This window comes from Manis pentadactyla, chromosome 5 (genome assembly GCF_030020395.1).
Source record: "Manis pentadactyla isolate mManPen7 chromosome 5, mManPen7.hap1, whole genome shotgun sequence".
Classification (NCBI taxonomy): Eukaryota; Metazoa; Chordata; class Mammalia; order Pholidota; family Manidae; genus Manis; species Manis pentadactyla.
Window position 1 is genome coordinate 141,115,595 of NC_080023.1, and position 20,317 is coordinate 141,135,911.

Genomic DNA, 20,317 nt, shown 5'->3' on the forward strand with positions numbered 1-20,317 from the left:
AAATGGAAAGGTCAATATCTGTCAGTTGGTATAAGAGAAAACATTTAGTTTCTGTTTTGCTTGTCCTTTGTGCCTCTTCTCTCTCTCTCTCTCTCTCTCTCTCTCTCTCTCTCTCTCTCTCTCTCTCTCTCTCACACACACACATACACACACACACACACACACACACACACACACACACACACACACACACACACACACACACACACACAGAGTCCCTCCACTGTGCCAGAGTTTTCAACAGTCAAAGCCTGCTGAGCATTAAGCCAAGACTTGCTTGGCAGGGAGGTTTTGATTCCAAGGAACTTCAGATAAAACAACCTGCTAAACCAAAACAGCTTGCCTGGGCTTTGGAATCAGATAAAATATGGGTCAGTAATCTGTGGCCTATGGGCCAAAACTGGTGCACCACCTGTTTGTGCACACCTGCAAGCTAAAAATGTTTTTGCCTTTTTTTAAAGTTGAGAACATTTTTTAAAGTGTAATAGTTTGAGACACATGAAAATGTTATGAAATTCAAATTTCAGTGTCCATAAACAAAGTGTTTTTGGAATAAACCTGCTTGCTTATATATTGTCTATGACTGCCTTCTCATGACAACAGAAGAGTTGAGCAGTTACAACAAGGACTGTACGGCCCACACCTGAAATATTTACTGTCTGGCCCTTTATTGAGAAAGTTTACTGATCCATGAGCTAGACCTACATTTTGGTTCTGCCACTTAGTATGTCCATGGCATTAAGCAAGTTTCTTGACCTCTGTGACCTCAGTTTTCCTTTCTAAATTAACTGTAATGACATGTAACTGGTAGGTATCTAAAGTGATGCCTGGAATCACAGATATGGTTTCTTTGCCTCATCTCCTTTCCCATGCCTTTCTCTGTGGAGCTGTCAGAGGCATCAGGCCAACAGACGTTGGCAAAGTTCTAATTTACAAAGAAGGCAGAGCACACCATATCTTGGTTGCAAGGACCAGAGCAGGGCTTCTGGGCCTGTTTTAGTAAAAGTTATTTTTGGCCAGTACCTGGACTTTTTATTATTTTCCTTTCAGCGGAGGTTAAAGCAGATGTTAACGAATTTGCATCTACTACTTTTTCTATTACAGTCCTGGGAAACTCTTGACCAAGAGGGAAGTGTTGTTTTAGTTGTTAAACTGATAAACCATATAAAATAAGTCAATAAGTATTAAAATTTGGAGGATGCAGACATCCCACTCCATGGAAATTGGAATTATTTAGTTAATATGCAATTACTGCAAAGCATAACAACTCCCACAGTGAGAGCCCCAAATCACAAGGTCCTCTGAGACTTCCCTGCTGTTCTTCAGATCCCTCTGCCCACTTCATTCAAAAATTATTTTACCGCTAAGTCAACTCAACAAGGAAAAAACTCTGAAACCAACCGAGCAGATGATTTCTACCTCAGAAGAAAACCGCTATGTTTGGAGAAATTATAGTTCAACTTGGGTAGTTTTCTACCTAATTGGGAGGCAATGTGCTCTTGTGGAATGAACTTTGGAAGTAAGTAAGCCTGGATTCAAATATCAGTGTGTGTCTCTGACTGCTCTGTGTCATCGCCCACCTGACTTTCTGAGCTTTACTCACCTTATCTGGACAATAGGGGAATCATTTTTAACCCACAGGGTTGGTAAGAGATAAAATAAGATAACTTATACAGCAACTTATGAACTTAAGAGCAATGCTTGGCACATAACTGTTGTTCAGCTATTGTTTGTTCTTCCCTTCCTTCCCTGATTCTAAATTGAATCCGGGGCTCAGGATTGTCTCTGTCTAGAATGCCTGCCAGTGAATGCCAGAAACTGTGGCCATATGCGAGATCTCATTACTCCTTGCAATAGCCCTACATGGGTGATATTTCTAGTCTCACCTTTTAGATGAAGATATTGACTGTACCGTCCTGAAATAGTTATGTGAAAGTACTCTATTCAGTTTGAAGAGTATAAATTTAAGAACTGGAGGCTCAGCTGACCAGCGTTGTTACACAAAAACTGCCAATGATATCTAGGGCAGTGAAGGTGGACAAAATAATAATCTTGCCAACCTTCAAAAACCTTTGACTGAAATATAATAAGCTAAAAATACACTTCAGGATACAGTTCAGTGGATTTTCACAAGCTAAATACATCCTTGTAACCAGCACCAAGGCTAAGACTGGAGGAACTGGACAGTTTCCTTCTGAAGCAGAAATCATCTGCTCCATTGGGCTCATAGTACCATTTTCCTTGTTGAGTTAACTTAGCAGCAAAATTATTTTTGAACGAAGTGGGCAGAAGGATCCAGAAGACAGCAGGGCGGTCTCAAAGGACCAAGACAAAGAAAAAGAATGGGACCTGCACCCAAGGAGCTGTGGTCAAGCTTTCTGCTGCTCACTCATCTTCCAGGAGTCACCCACCACCATCCTGACTTCTAACAGCACAGATCAGCAGCTCCTGTTGCTGTACTTTATGTAACTAAAATCATAGTGTTTTCTCTCCCATGTCTGGCTTCTTTTGTTCAACACTTATATTAAATAAGATTTACCTATGTTGAAGGGTGTGATTTAAGATTACGCCATTTCCTCTCTATACTGTAGAGGACTCATTTTGTGAACATGCTACCTTTATTTATCCATTCAATTGCTAATGGGCATTTGAGAAATTTCAACTTGAGGTATGTCAGCACTCTAGTACATGTCTTTTGGAGACTGATTTAGGCATGTTTATTGAGTAGACACCCAACAGTTGATGTGCTGAGCCCTGGGGTAGCTTACCTTCAGCTTTCATAGGCACTACCAAGCATTCTCCCAAGGGGATGTCTCAATTTATACTCCCACTAACAGTGTCCTATATCCTTGCCAACTGTCAGAATCTTCCATGATTTTCATTTTCACCATTCTGATTACATCTCCCATTTTCACTTCTGTCCCATACATATAAAATATTCAATGACAGGATGAAAGATAAGAAGTGGATACGAGGAGAATGAACTAAGGGAACATCACCAAGACTCCATGAAAAACAGGAAGACCAGGGACATGTGATTAACTCAGGACAGCAGCAGCATTTTCAGTTGCTCATGGAACTCACTTGAGTGCTCAGTGACTCAGCCCCTCCTCTATGGTGCATTCAAATTACATTTTTGTAATGGGATCCTATTTTTCCATCATCCCACATTTTAACATCAGAATTGCATTTTCTTTCCCCCACTGCTTGGGTCTCCCAGGATAGCCTTTAATGAAATTTGGGATATTGGCAAAGAACAAGTAGGAGAAATAGGAGAAGACTGGGCTCCAGATTCAGTAACAGTCAATAAATGTAAGTACATGCTGCAAAATGGGAAGGAGCGGAGAGGAGGAGCATGGGTTTTGCCCAATCTGTCCCATCTATGGAGGCCACTTTGTTGATACATAGTAATAGGAACACCTTGCATTTGTACAGCCTTTCTCAATTTATAAAATGTTCTGGAACTCTATGGAACACCTGGAAAGAAACATCCTGTGAAAGTAACAAGCAGAAAGGCTACACCTAGCTGGCTTCACCTCAGAACCTTTCTGCAGTAGTCAGATAGAGGCCATCCTAAATAAATGTGAACTTAGGATAAAAACAGGAGCAGACACAAACTCTTTCTCTCTCCCAGTCCCCATGTTCTGTCATGCCAGCTGACCTTGGGGAAAGCTGAAAATGGATTTCCTTCTTGCCCCCCATGACATTTCCTGTGCCTCTTACATCCCTACCCCCGACAGCAACCCAAGGCGGTTGCAGTTTTGCCACTGAATGCCCTTTAGCACATGACCCGTGCTCCATAGCTGATAAAGACAGCCAATACTTGCTGAGTGCCCAGTACCTGCCAGGAGTGTGCTAAACACATTACATGCATTATTTATTTTGATTTGACTTAATCCCCACAAAGTTCAGAGTCCATGCAGCACATAATTCACAAGGTCTGGTGTGAATCCGGGTCTGCTCCTCCAATGTCCAGTGGCCTTCCTTTTGGGCCATGTGATCCGTGGAAGGCCATTCTTCTCCCCTCTCCAAAACACACTCCTGCCTACTGATGCTTAAGGCTCCATAACTCTAACTTCTTCTCTGTGTCAGAAAGGTGTTCGTGCTTGTTTGATGCATTAATGTTTAATGAGTGCATTATCAAACATTTACCCCTTAAGGGGAAATGTGTTGAGAAAGAAAATCACCCTTTGTAACCTGGGGGCCTAAATAATGGGCTTCTGAGAGGTCAAGGAACATAAATTGCTGAACAATTTTCCCTGCTCTTTAGACCCTCTAAGTACAATAATATTTTTTGTAGATTCCCTTTGTGGTAACTCTCTAAGACTCTGAGGCAAAAACTAATTCAGCAGGTAGGAATAAGGTTTTGGATAAGACCCCAAACCATTCCCCCAAACCCAGCACACTAGAACACATGAGCTTCTTTGCATTGTTTACTTGGAGCTAAGTTTAATTATCTTATCCAACAATGTATGAACCCCCAAGTGAGTACAGTTTAAAGACAAAATAGACATTTGAAAGGGTCTTGAAAATCAGTGGTTGACAGAGGCCCAAGGGGCCACACAGCCCACGGGGGTACCATGGGAATATATGCTGACGGCTGGTACCAGGGGAAGCACAGATTCCTCGGCCACCCAGCCCTGGCATGACTGAGGCGGTTAGAACACCTCTTGCTCTTGGTGTTAGATCCCCAACTCCTACCACCACCAGCAATGACCTCAGGAGTCTGGCTTCTGTCTACTTCGTGTGACCCATCTGCCACCTGTCTACGTGCCAGTCATATCAACACCCCCAAGCATTGACAACACTCATCCATATTCAGGCCTTCCCCTGCCTGCCCTTCTGCCAGGAAACATTCTCCAGCCCCTTCTTAGCTGATCAACTTCCTCTCACTCCCTAGACCTCAGTTGAGATTTCTACCAGAAACCTTTGTCAAGTCACCACATGTGAGTAAGATCCCAGTTCTCCCAGTGAGCTCCCTCGCATTAACCATGTCCATCCTTCAGCTGACTATAATTGCCTATTCATGGATCTATACCTTTGCCTATTTTCTTCACCAGGTGTCCACATCCTAGAATGAGGCCTCACCCACAGTCAGCACTAAAACACCTTTCCACGTTGAATTAACTGAATAATTTGTTCGTTAAACTAAGATCATTTCCTCTGAGCAAACAACAGTAGATCCCCAAGCGGCCTCCAACCACTTAAAACAAGCTTGCCATTCTTGCAGGGTAGAAGGGAGAAGAGAAACTTAATGGAGAGGAGAAAGCCTATGCTCTGCAAGACCAGATAAATTAACTTTCCTTAGCCAACAAGTAAATACAGGATTAGCAGTCATCAGGCTTCCAAAACTCCCCTTCGTTGGCTTGTGCAAAATGCATGGCAGTTCTGAAATGTCTTCTATTTTCCCAGACTGCTTTTGTTGCTTAATTGTTCAGCAAAAAAAAAAAAGAAGGAAATTTGGGCACTCCCAAGTCTCCCTCCCACGGAAACCTGTTTTACTAGATGCATTTTATACCGCTGCAGAAGGCCCCACAAGGAACTTGTGGAAAAGGGGCTAACAGCCCTGCATGCTTGCAGCTCCAGAACACACAGCCAGGGCTCTAAGAGACTCCTGTTTGGGTGTTTTCCTTGTGTTCCTCATAGAGCTGCTGTGTCATTAACTGAACTTGTAGTTTGGTGCTTGTATAAAGCATTCCCTTTGTGGTTCACTCCCAGTCTTAAACTTTGCATGTGACCACATGTAAATGTGTATTTTCATGGTCCTATAATCTCAGGACTTTTAAATCTCTGTTGCTTAAAGGCATACAGTGAGCTGGAGCGGAAAACTCGGGAGGTTCCTAATCAGAGCAGTTTATGTGCTGGTTCTAAGTGGCTTCACAGCTTTGGTTCTTGCAGGGACAGAGGCACAGCAAAGATATGGTCCTGGCACTTAATTAACTCTTCAGGGCTAAACAAAAATTAAAAAATCATTGCAAAACATGCAAAATTTTTCTATTTAAACACCCTACTTGCAGGTACCTGTATCTGCTTTCTCACTGGAAGGCCTCCTTCTTAAGAGTCACTCCTCTTCAGGCCACCTTTAGAACTGATTTTTTTCCCCAAGCTTGCAGGTCTCCTTGGAGAATCTTAATGAAAAATGGGGTATTAACAAAGAAATAAACCGGGAAAGAATTGGACTCTGGATCCAGGCAATGTGCTCTCTTCATGTTCTTCAGAAAACCTTTCTTATATCCTCTTTGAGCACACATTTTTTTACTCATTTCTCATTCTTCATTATTGTAGTTGAATATTTGTGGATCTAGGACAAGAGCAAAAAGGTAGGCGAAATGCAAAACCAAAATCTTTTTTGATTTGGATTCTGTTTTTGTCAAAATTAGGCATCATTTCTTTGGCAATGACCACAGAGTATTATGAATCAAAAGAGTATTTGCAAGTACTAATTTGATGAAAAAGATTGCATCTACCTATTTAAGTTTCCTATACTCAAAACTCTTAAGACATTTTCCAACTGCAAGTGTAATTTCCATATGCACAAACTATCTGTTCATTAGGCCAAATGGGATAGTTCCTTTTTTCTACAATCCCCTTTAGTATTTATTTCTCTTCCCCTTTTTTCTATTTGTTTTTTGGTGTTCCTTTATTTTTAAAAATCCATTCATTCCCAGAAGATGATTATAAGGAAAAAACAGGCAACAGGTTTTGAAGCTCAGAATAAAGTCATATTTAAGATATAGTCACACAATTCTACTGAACTAGAAAACAACTGCCCGATAGATTTGCTCAAGAATTCAGAAGCTGATGCACCAGACCACTATGCCCTGGGCTCAAGGACCCCCAACATTTTGCTCAAGGTCTTCATTTCCAGGTTTCTAGATTCTGCATTCAAGAACTCCAGAGATAAGGAATTACATTTCTAGCCATCACATTTCTAGCATAGGTTTATTTGCAGTGAAAATTTCCCAACCAAGGTTTGGTTTGTTTTTTTATTTGGGTTTTGTCCATTTGTTTCCTCCTTGATCTCTATTTATACTGGGCAGATCATTTCTGATCCAAGTGAACCATCTCACAAATAGCCCTGTTAATTTCAGCTTGGTAGATTTAGCCCAGACTGGCCTGTCATGACCTTTCGATTTTAAGTCAATCTTAGAGTTAACTTAAGTCCATCACCTAGAAATCGTGTTCTCTTTCAGCACTGTGTCCACCACACATTTCATAACCATGCTCTCAAATCTTTGTCTGAAGCTCTTATACCAGTGTTGGTAAGGGCAGGTCAAGAAACAAGCTTTGGTGCCCACTATTATGGCTGGATTTTAAAAGACTGGGTTTTTATTGATGCAGGTCCTCAGATGGATATTAGGGAGGAATTTTGACAGTAAAAGCTGGTGAGGGATGATAGAGGAGTTGTCTTTCCAGCACTTGAATGGAAAGGCTTACAAGCAGGGATGGCTCCTGATGAAATGAAATAAAACTGATTAAAAACGATTTATGAAATAATTTTGTTTTGGATAAGAAAAGTGATCCCTCCTGTTCTGACATTTCTATTTTGTATATCCATACTTGTAAAGGAATAGGCACTGAGAAAAAAATCAGCCTTGTAGGGAGCTGATTCTCATCCATACTTTGGGGGATTGCCTGACAGTGGGGTCTTTCACCAGCTGAGCCCATGCAGTCCAAGAACAAGTAGGCTAGACCCTTCTCTCTTTGGTGGGGGCCAAGTTATATTCCAGAGTCTTGTAGCCCTTCCAAAGTACTGGGGGAAATTCTGAGGCACTTTTATTTATCTGCTTACTGACAGATAAGTAGACTTGCACTACAGAAACTAATTGAAGAGGATGGCCAGATGTTAATACAAGAAATTACTGGATCATAATCCTCCCTCTTTCTCCTTGAGGCTCCAGCTCACTTTGATGGGTGTTAGAGTACAGCAATGAAGCTTTTGTTTTTGACACTTGTGTAACATGGAAGGAGTCTATCAATACTGTATGTATTCATTAGGTGCCTGTGGCCTTGAAGCCATAAACGAGTATGCTTCTGTACTCATGGGATGTGATCAAGTCACATTCATGCACAGAAGAATCCATGTTGCACTTTTCTCTGTGTTTTTAAATACTTGAGCTTCAATAAGGACCTTTAGGAATGACCACGCCTGTCTTTCAAGCACATTAACATTGTATACACATTTGTAACTGTCACATTCTCATGGCATTTATAAGTTTGAGTAAATAGCAAAAGAAAGGAATCCAGGGAGGCAGTGAATGAATAATTAGGAAAAAAATCTAAATCTCAAGAAATGGAAATCTTGGATTTCCTGATAAATATTGAATCTTCTCTAGAATGAACCTGCTTCTTTTTCATACAAACCCGATAGTTGTTTTAAGCAAGAATCATCAATTAAAATAAGTGGGTGAAAGTATGAGAAACAGGATTTTGTCGTGGTCTCAAAATATCTTCCTACAGAATACTTAGTAATTACAATAAGAAAATGTGTAACTTAAGAGCAGAGAAGCCTAACAGACACCATCTGAACCAAGTGATCCAAGTTAACAACATCAGTAATGAGATATAAGCATCGTGGGCCTCCTGATATGGGGCATTGAGAAAGATACGTATCATTTCTGTGGTTTTCCTCCTAAAAGTGCATAACCTGAAAAGAATCACAAGGAAACATCATACAAACCCAAAGTGAGGAACCTTTTACAAAATAACTGGCCAAGCCTTTTTAAGGTTCAAGGTCACAAAAGACAAAGAAAGACTTAAGGAAATGTTTCTGATTAGAAGAGAGTAAGAGGTGATAAAAACTAAATGTGACATGCAATCCTAGATTGGGTTCTAGACCAGAAAAAGGATATTAGTGGTATCACTGGTAAAAATTTAAACTAGGTCTGCAGTTTAGACAATAGAGTAGTATCAATGTTAATTTACTAATTTGACCATTGTACTGTGGTTATAAAAAATATTAACATTTGAGGAGTTTGGATGAGGCTATACTAAAATTAATTTCATTATATTTGTACCTTTTTTATAAGTGAAATTATTTCAAAATGGAAAGTTAAAATGTAATAAAAGTCATGAAAGAAAATACATTTGCATGTATCTCACATCTGATAAATTGCTAAAGAAAAAAGAAGATAATGGTTGAAAAATCTAAAAGTTTGAGAATTACTGAATTAGATAATACATAATAAGATCTCTTCCCATGCCATGGTTCTACAATTCTACAATGAAATTTAGAAAATTAGAGTATGTCAGGATCACTGCTTTAAAGAAAGCTGCCTCCAACTGAACCACAAGAGAGGGAATTTGTTTGAATTTCTTATGTCTTTATGTTCATGCTGGTGTTGTAGGATCAGCTGACACGTTCATGTGAAACATTTGTTGCTTGAAATAAATGTGCTTCTTGTCTTGTCCACTGGTGCGGACATAAACACATATGTGTATCACTAATGGTTCTCATTCTAGATAATACATGAAATTGATAATCCAAATTACCCATATTCATTCCAATCTAGAATTGGACTGACACCCAGCTTCCGGATGTTGGAGTTGGAATATTCACAGACTAAATTTTTCATTTCAATTGTCCTCAAATACTCAGGAGATAAAATTGCTGCTAGGGATGCAGAAAGTAACATATAATGTATTTGTGGGACTATTTAAATATAAACCACATCGTTGTGCCTCTGTTACTTATTTAAAATAACAACATGTACTTAACTTGGCCTATTCATGCTCTTAATGAAGGTAGAAAAGTATATGTGAATTTGAAAACAAATTCTCTGGCTAAAATTAGTCTCAGAAATTGCTTATCATCCCTGATCCCTGTGCTTAAAAATATTGTTTTAAGGAAGCATTCCATATTCTTTTGACCAAGGGCACTCTCTTCTCCTGCAGGCTCCTGTACTGATGGGGACAGACTGGAACAGCATCGTGGCTTTCTGGCCTTTTCTCTGCCACTCACCAAATTGCCTGTTTCCTCAGCTGCAGATAAAGGAGATTGAGTGAGGAAAGTTCTTAAACCTTGTATTAGGGACCCCTTGAGCATTTTGATGAATTCTATCACCTCTTCTCAAAATAGTATTTTTAAATGGATAAAAGAAAATACATGTAATTACAAAAAAAAAGAATTGCATAAAATGCTCAAAATCATTTTAAATATGATATAACAATATATGTACTGTCCTTCATAACACATTCAATAATATCTAGCCATAGATCTAATACCATAATTTCAAGAAAGTGATAAGCATAAATAATGTCTTGAAATAATCTGCAACATTGTAATGTGATGTGAAGACATCTGTGATTTCTACTGTGTTAAGATCACAGACACAGGTGATGTCCCTGTGGTTTGCTGCCCACATTTGATATGAAAAAAAATAGTACGCTTCAGTAAGAGGTTAATAAGAACAAAAATGTATTTTCCCATCCAAGTTCACAGATACCCTGGATTTTCTCCAAGGATCCCCTGGTTATGAACCTCTGGACCAGATGACCTCCAGGTTCTCCTCTAGCCCTAAGAGTCTGTCATTTCTGTAATCCTCACTAGCCAGGCACCTTGCGGCGGACCCTAGTCAACCATGTATGTGTGTGTGTGCCTCTCTCTGGGGACTCAAGTTTAACGAGATATCAAAATATTTCGCTTGCAAGTCTTGGCTGCTGTACAGCACTTAGCAAAGCAGAGCCAGCTTTCCAAGTTGGTCAACATCAGGTTCATTTGTCTAGCATTTCACAAAATATTTTCCCACATTTGTACAACTGCAATCTGTAGGCTGTAACTGACAATATAAATGTGCCCTAAGGTGGGAAGTCCAACCCCATTTCCCTGAGTGATCTCCAGGGCTGGCCATTACCATGCAGATGCCCAGTGTCAAGGGATCTCCACAGATCTGCTAATTATTCCCCAGACTTTTCCACCAGCAATAAAAATCCCATTTGTTGCAGCTTGTTTGCAGAACAGCCCGCATTTCCACAGCAGTGGCATTAATTAGCAAAAACCTGTGAAAATGACCAGAGTTTATAAGTTTTAAGGGGCGAGAGAGAAAAGACCCTGAGTCATTTCTAAATATTCTTATAAATTCCCCCACAGCAAGCAGGAGCTAAGAGCCCACTTGTCTTAGAGGCTGTGATTTTTTTGTGTTTGTAGCCCTAAGTGGGAATTACCCTTGGTGGGAATTAATCAAGGCCAGGTTCCTGGTTAGACTACCTAGCAACTTGGGCAAGTCCTGAATGCAGGAAGAGAGTGAATTTCTCAGATAATCAATCTCCATTTCCTGATGGCTCAGTGGCACCTCACACAGGGGCAGAAGGATCCTGATCGTTCCATCCTTGAGGGGACAACCCCTGCCCAGTGGGGTGCTCTAGAAACAGCCCCTCTCCCCAAGGTCCGCGGAGACATTCCAGATGATGCTGGGGTTTGGGGATTAGAGTGGTGAGAGGTGTCCCTGCCCTCCGGCTGGAGAGATACACAGTCTCTAACCTCAGAGACATCTGATACACCCACACACAGACTGAGGCCCACTGAGAAGGAAAAAAGCTGGAAACGCTTTCATCAATGATGTTTATCAACCCTTGATTTTGCGGCAGTTAGGGTTCTGTTTGTTTTTATTTTTCAGTTCAGGAGCCCTGTTTTCTGCTTAACAGTTTATCCACAAGGAGAAAATGGTCTGTCCTACTCTTAACAGATACAGGACTTAATCACTTTCTAAGCAAGTGTGACTCTAGCTTTACTTCTGAAGGGTTAAACAGATGGATAGAGTAATAAATCTTCCCTCTTCACTTTCAGTGAGTTTCAGAATGTTCCCCTCCCTAATTCCTACCCTGAGCCAACAATCACTGCTGACTTTAGCTAAGAATTCTGTTTTTTAATTTTTTTATAGCTGCAATGTAAGTTTCCCATGCAGTTTTTATTAACTCTGTTTCATTGCAAGGTCTTGCAAGAAAAAATGAACCTTATTTTTATTTGGAGAAATCTATTTCAGTGACAATCTAGCCTCAGGGCAGCTATATGTCAATCTCCTTGCTTTTTTTTTTTTCCTGTTGAAACAAGCATGGGAAAGTTACAAGACAAATGCCGCATAAGGCAAGGCTGAGGGAAGCAGCACATCAACCCTCATCTTTGGCCAGCTCAAGACCAAAAAGCAAAAGGAAAGTGAAAGAAGGGGAAAGCCAACAGTATAAGGTGGAAGAAAATTCCTGTATGTCTACCAGTTTTTATTCCCAACAGATGGAAGGACTTAAGTTCTCACCACTTATCAACTTTTCCCAGAGATGACATTATTTGGGATTACGCTGGGAGGCTGGAGTATAATATTTACAGTAAGAAGCATGTCTACTTAAAAAGGCAATGGGAGCAAAGCGCCTGATGTTTCTAGGCTGCCACCTCAACGCAGACTGAACTCTTTCTTTGCTGTGATAGAGCAATTGGGATATGGCCAGCTCCTTCAGAGATAGGCACCTGGAAGTCTACGGGAGGGATTATTGGAGATTAAACCCCAGCAACACTGCGAAATGGTGGTAAGGCAGCTGGGGCACTCTGCAGGTGTGAACATCCTGAGGCTCTATTCCCCAGACACATACAAGTTGTCATCCAAGCTGCAGTCACTTGACTGACAATAGTATTTGAAACTCCAACCCTTAAAACTTAATTCTGAAAATAATAGGAAAACATTGTAATGGGGCATAGGAGGTATGAATGACTTTGGATGAGCCTGGCATTGTCCCAGATCTCTACATCTTTAGATTATTTCACTTAATCTTCCCATCAATGCTACCAAGTAGGCTTTATTTTCACCATTTTACATATGAAAATGGGGTTGGCAAGAGAATTAGTAACCAAATAAAAAGTAACTTATTATGTGCTCTCTTTATCTGGCAAAATTAGAGAAAGTTGGAAAGAACCCTAGGGACCATCTGGTCTTACATCTCATTTTTCAGCTGGTGGGTAATAGAAGACTGACAAATTTGGCCCAAAATATGTTTTTGTAAATAAAGTTTTATTGGAACGTGGCCAAACTTGTTCATTTACATATTGTCCATGTTTTATATTCCAAAGGCAGAACTGAATCACTGCAGTTAAGATCACATGGCCCACAAAATCTAAACTATGTACAATCTGGCCTTTTACAAAATATGTTTGCCAACCCTCACTAGAGATCACATTGGGAAGAATTGATATCTTAATAATATTGAATTTTCCAACCAGTGAAGTATATGTTTCTCCATTTATTTAGGTCGTCTCCTCATGCGATGTTTTGTATATTTTAGTATACAAGTCTTGCCCATTTTTTGTTAGAAACAAATTTAAGCATATTATGCTTTTTGATGCTATTATAAATGGTGTTTTTTATTTTATTTTTCAATTGTTTTTTATTTTATTTTTAATTGTTTGTTGTTGGATATATAAATGCAATTGTTTTTGTATATCAATCTTGAGTACTAAAAACTTGCTGAACTTACCTATTAGTTCTAGCAGCTTTTTTGTAGATTTCCTAGAATTGTCTACATAGATTAAAATGCCATCTGTGAATAGAGTTGTAGTCTTCCTTTCTGTCTGCCCATTTTTCTTTTTCTTGCCTTATTGCACTGGTGTGACCTCCAGTACAATGTCAGTGGAAGTGGACATCCTTGTTTTTTTCATGATCTTTAAGAGGAAAACATTCACCATTAAGTATGATGTTAGCTGGGGATTTTTTTCTCTTTGAATTTTAAAAACCTTCATCCTTTCCTTTCTATGTACCCTTTGACGGAATGACATCTTGACCTAATAAATAAGTGAATGTAAAGCTGGAATAGTCTGAGAAAGAAATGAGTCCTGCCCCACTTTCAGATTGGCTATTGGCCTAACAGGGAAAGAAGAAGATAGGGGACAGAGAGAAATTAATACAGAGATTCCCCCTCCAGAACAGAGAGAGAAAATCTTGAGTAAGAGTGTAAAATGGCACCAACTGCTTTGGAAAACTGCTTGGTGGTTTCTTATGAAGTGAAAAATACACTTGTTCTCTGACCCAACAATTCCCCTGTGCATCTATACAGAGAAATAAGTGCATATGCCAACAAAAAACTCATACATGAACTTTCATATCAGCTTTATTTATAATGCCCAAAATTAAAGACAACCTAAATGTCCATCAGCAAGAACGGGCTTTAGAAGTCCTGGTATATTCATATAATGGAATACTACCCAGTAATGAAATATGTGTATCCTGGTACACAATGTGGATAAACTTCAAGATCATTACCCAAAGTGAAAGAGTCCATAATCAAAAGACTACATACTGTTTGGTTCCACTTATATGAAGTCCTAGAATAGGTAAAACTAATCTATAGTGATAAAAATCAGAACAGTCGCTACCTGAGGTGGGCAGAGGGGCAGAGATTTACTAGAAAGAGGCAGAAAGGGACTTTTTGGAGTAGTGGAAATGTTCTAACTCTGGATTGTGGTGGTGGCCCCATGGAAGTGTATATCTTTCAAAACTCAAACTGTATACTTAAGATCTGTGAATTTCGCTGAATGTAAATTAATCCTCAAGAAAAAATAAATTTAGAAAAAGTAAGCCTGTAGGGAAGAGGCACAGGACTAATAATTGAGTCTTCAATTACACAGTTTCAGACACTTGGCCTGATGGCATAAAAAATATCTGTTGGATGCCAAGTGACAGCACCAAGGAACAGCTTTGTGAGTGGGGGTCTGACCCCACAATCTCTACAAAAGACATACCCCAACCAAAACATCAACAAACTAAGCAAAAATTGTGTGTGTGCCAAGCAAACAAAGCTTCAAGACAAGTTCCATACACCTTTTCCAAATGAATTGCAGGTCCCTGGCCCTCCTAAGCAGAAACTCAGGGGTCACCAGTGTGAACTTTGAATCACAAAGGCAGCAATCCATCCAGATGTAAGTCCCCTTCCCCACCCATTTGCAAAAACCCTTGTCCATCCTTTCAGCTTCTTAGACACACTTACATGTCCTGCAAACTGCTCTATATCATTGGACTAATTGACTAGATGAATAAATCCAGTCCAAGTAACACACTTACCCTAGGACCAGGGATATAGCAAATGTGTAGGAAATGCAAGATATCTAAATCTGCCTGTCCACTATATCCTGACGGACTTTTGGGAAATAGGGTCATGGGTATGTTTTCTAGAATTTTCTATAATTTCTGAATGAACTGTAGGCACCTCCCCAAGAGATAAGAGATCAAAGAGAAGAGTTCTTCTCAGTGAGGGACTAAATCTTCACCCAGGTTCACCATGCCCTAGAATTTCAGAGGGTTCTTAAACGCCAATATTTTATACTTAAACACATCAAGGCCCAAACAGTAAAATCGGTTTGGCCAAGCTCCTCAGTCCGTCAGAACCAGATAGGACTTTGCACTTTGCTGTAGTTGCCCCCTAAGACTTACATGCAGCCATTGTACCCAGTAGGCATTCAACAAATGCTTTTATGATATGTGTACGGGGGTAGGAGGAATGGCTCCTTTTCAGGGTAGTGAGAAAGTCAGAATACTCTGTAATAAATCTGTTCACCTATAGACAATAAAGTTTGTTGACTCATGAAGATTTTCTTTGATTTTTTACAACTAGATTTTTTTCACCAGATAACAATACACTGTTTTTCTGGGTTACACAGGGGAATTTACCCAACTGAATTGAAATATCTGCTCTAATTTCTAGCCCAGGAAAGGCAGTATAACAGTGTAACCAAAGGGAAAGAGCAGATTTGGGGGCCAACTCCCTCTGGATTCTGAGCTAGAACTTGTTACTTAAAACCACTCCATACCTGTGGATCATAAATGCCTACCTTGCAAGTTTAGTGTGGGACAGTCTGAGACTGCACCTAGCATAATAGTTGGCACATAGTAGTATCTCAGCAGATGAATATGCTTTCATAACAACAGAGTTTCCTCTTTCTATTGGCACATCATCCCCAACCTATTACCTCCACCCATTCTAAACCTATCCCTGGGTCAGTCAGAGGTTCAGAAGTAAAGTAGATCATGAGAGCTGTCTTGAGCCAAAGCAGCGAAGTCACCTTCTGGTCCAGCTTTAACTCAGGCCATTAGGGAATTGGAGAAGAATGACACTTCACGTATCAAGAGCAAGCAAACAAAAGAGGAGACAAGCAGCCTAAGCTCCAAAATTCAAATCTAGACCCAGAAATGATTCGAAAACAGCCTCAAACTAGGGCACAGTAAAACATTATGTAACCAGAAGGCTCCTCTGTTTATTCCATTGGCAAACATTTCCGGCTTGGTTTTGTATAAACACGGGTGCAGAATTTCCTAGCAGCCGTATCTTCTGTGGGGCCAGCTACCATTACCCTGGTTTGGTTTGGAAGGTTGACCTCATTATTTTAGAAGTTCTCTTCTCTCCCCTACACCAGACACTTTGGTGAATGGGCTCCATTTAGGAATCGGGGTTTGGGTCAAATGCTTCTGGATTAACAACACAAGGTCGGGTTGTCCAAAGTAGCATCAGCAACATGAAAGAAACCCTTTGCCCAAGAACTTGAAGCTCAGGTAATTCCTTAGCTTTTCTGAGAGGTAGAGAGAATACAAAGATACAGAAGGGCTTCATCCAGGTGGGGCTCTGCCTCGGTAAGATCATGTGTGCATGAGAAAACTCAGTATGTTCCAGGAGCTATTCTAACAACTTTACAAATATTAAATCATCTCATGAACATAAACAATCCTATAAAAGATATACTACTTCATTCTCATTTTATAAGTGAGGAAACTGAGGCATGGGAGAACAAAACAACAAAGTTAACAAATGGCAGAGTCCATATTCACATCCAGGCAAGTGAGCTCTAGACTGTGCAGCCTTATGCACCATGCCACACTACCAAAATACAGCCCCTATGGAAGATGAACTGGAACAGATTCGAACTGTATTTCCTGTGCCATCCCAGACCTCTGCCTCACCAAAATACTCCTTGCACAAAAAAAAACAAACTACCATGTATTGAGAACCACCGTGTCCTGGGCTATGTCCTAGGAATTCAGAGCTAAATATGACATGATCGTTTTCCCTGGATCAATACATTCACCAGTAGCCACATGTAATTAATCAAAATTAAATAAAATTTAGTATTTATTTCCTTGGCTGTTCTAGCTACATTTCAAATGCTGAGGATGGCCACATATGGCTAGGGGCTAGTGTGTTAGACAGTATAGGTATAGGATATTTCTATCATGGCAGAAAGTTCTATTAGAAAGGAATGTACTAGGCCTTTGCTACTCAGAGAGGCTTCCCTGGACCAGCAGCATCAACATCTCTTAGGAGCTTACTAGAGATGCAGCACCTGAGATCCTGCCTCAGACCTACTGGATCAGAATCTTCATTTAAATAAGATTCCCAGAAAATTTTTGTGTACCTTAAAGATTAAGAAGCACCTCAACCTAGGACTTTCTGACCATGAATTGTTCTTATCTGATAATGCCTAGCTCTTTTTACTCCACATGCATGCAAGTGCACACACACACACACACACACACACACCCCTAAATACCCACATACCTCATTATTCTCATTCCCTGCTATTCATTGATAATTAAGGTGGTTACAATCAAGTAGAATGCTACCTCTCTCGCTGGTGCATTTGCCTTATAACAAGAGACTTACAGAATCAAACCTTTCCAAATTAAATGAACAAAAAAAGTAATACTGGAATGACAGGCAGTGGGTTTCTGTCTGATATTCTCTCAAACTCCTAAGTTATAAGGAGTTTCTGGGCAGAAAATCTGAGACAGAATGGAGCAGTGGATAGACCTGAGCCTGATGGTCAGGCTATGGGTGCAGACTAGGGTTCTCTTCTAAGTAACTGGAGAGACTTAGGCAAATCACTAAAATCTTCACCTGTAAAAGTCTAGGTTCCTCGCCTGTAAATTGAAGGAGACCATGATGGTCCTTTCCAAATCTAAAACTCTGTATTCCTATGGAGCTGATGGATAAAGAAAACAAAAGGAAAAAGAACTGATCTTTTGAGGTGGGGTGTCAGCCCCGGATAATGATGAGGGACAGATTATTTCACTGGTGTATAAAGGAATCTCACTATAAGATTCTTCTTTCTAAACAGAATTCAGCATGGAATAGAGTCATCATGGACACTGTACCTAATGGGGTCAACTGAGGCCTATTATAAAGTGTATCCCAGTGCTAAAGTGATTTAATTAATAACCTCCACCCCTATCTATATCCATGCTCACTACCATATGACTTTGGAGCTTCTCCCATCAAGAGGTGTGGTCTTTTTCCCCCACCCCTTTTAGTTCTACCATGAAACTTGGTAGAGTACTTCTCAGACTCTAGGAAGGGCCGTATAACTTGTTTTAGCTAATAGAAAGAAGTGAAATAATGGTGTACCAATTCTAAGCCTAAACCTCAAGATATTTTGAATGTCTCCACAAGCCCTCTTGTGCCTCTGCTGTCACCCAACAAGCCCAAGCTGGCCTGCTGGAGCATGAGAGATACATGGAGCAGAGCAGAGTGTTCACAGATAACCCAGCAAAGGTCATCCTAGTTAGCCAACAGCCAGCTGACATCCAGGTATGTGTGTAAGTCCAGCCAAGATCGGGAGAGGTGGCTGGCTTACCTGCAGCTCACCCTACATGCATGAATCATAAACCTTTAGTTTTGTATGCCAGAGAAGTTTCTGCTGTTGTCACACTGCATCACTGCAGTAATAGATAACATACACACTCCTCTAGGGTACCTCCCTAAATACAGAACACAGATTTGTGAATGAAATCATCATCAGAGGCAGCTAAACTCTTTTTATCCATTCCTGATTTAATGTTCACAACTATCCTATCAAGTGGCCTCTTACAAATGAGGAAATTGAGACTCACAGAGATTAAGTCTCTTGCCCATAATCACAAGGTTTGTAAGTGTTTGAGCCAGGATTTGAACCAGATTATCCAACTCAAACTCTGACCCAGATTTTTAAATCCCAGTGCTATCTAAACACTGCATGATGGCATAGAAACCCACTGGCCTAAGAGTCTGGGTTCTACCCCAGTTCCTGTCACTAATGAGTTAAATGAGCTTGAACAGGTCATGATTCTCTATGCTTCCATTGCCTCAACTGTAACAGGAGGAAGAAAAACATGCTGACTTGCATTTTTCTTCTATTCTAACAGTCCATTATTCTGTAAGACTATGAGCCCAGTTCTCTAAATGTCAGACTCCTCTACCTGGAATGACAGAGGCATATCTTAGAGGTTTCATGGTGTCATTCCTAAAGGACTCTGGACAGAGATCCAAGTCTAATGGACACTGGGTTCTGCTATGATCTCCTCCATACCCTGCTTGAAGTTAGATGAGCTGAGTTGTAAACTTAAGAGAGAAAGCAGGAGCTAGAGTGTTCTCAAGGCCTCAAAGTCAAAGAACCTGATGGCCTTGCCACCATCATAACACTCTCTTAAAACTTATGTCAAGCAAGGGGGAGGGGGGGGAATAGGCCATTTGGTGGCAATAGAGATGGGAAAGAAGTGGGCTTGGATATCAAAACTGTACATAAATATCAATGATAGCTAGCAATAATAATAATAACCAACAGTTATTAAGTGTGTACAATAAGTTACGTTCTTGCGGTTAACATGGAGATGTGCCATGCAGATTTCTCTTCAGAAAGGGCTTGTTGTCACTCTGCACACAGCATCCAGCTTCCAGCTCCCCCAGGATCTGCTTCAGCTGCAGAGTCCCCAAGCCCAAGCTATGGCCTCTCTTGGGACAGCCCACATCAAATGACTGATCTATGCAAAAATGTAAAAGATTGGTCATCTTGGCCCAACTCAGGAGAGCTCTAGAAGGCTCTTCTAGCTCCAGAGTTCATGCCTGATGGAAGGCTTCATCAGAATTTAACTTTTTTCTTTTTCCAATTATACTTCTTATTCCCTCCTTTCATAGGTGTTAATCCTTAAAAAACACCTTTCATCCTAAATTCACAGTGTCTGCTTCCAACATTCCAAGACAAATTCACCATAAGACTCGATGGCTTTAGTAAATACTGAGACCAATCCATTCACCTGCTGAATGTCCCATTTATTTTTAAAAATAAGAAATGAAAGAAAAGATATAGGAGAGAGGGAAGAAAGGAAAGAAGAAGGAAGGAAGGAAGGAAGGAAGGAAGGAAGGAAGGAAGGAAGGAAGGAAGGAAGGAAGGAAGGAAGGAAGGAAGGAAGGAAGGAAGGAAGGAAGGAAGGAAGGAAGGAAGGAAGGAAGGAAGAAAGGAAGGAAGGAAGGAAGGAAGGAAGGAAGGAAGGAAGGAAGGAAGAGGAAGGGAGGGAGGAAGGAAATTAATGGAATTTAT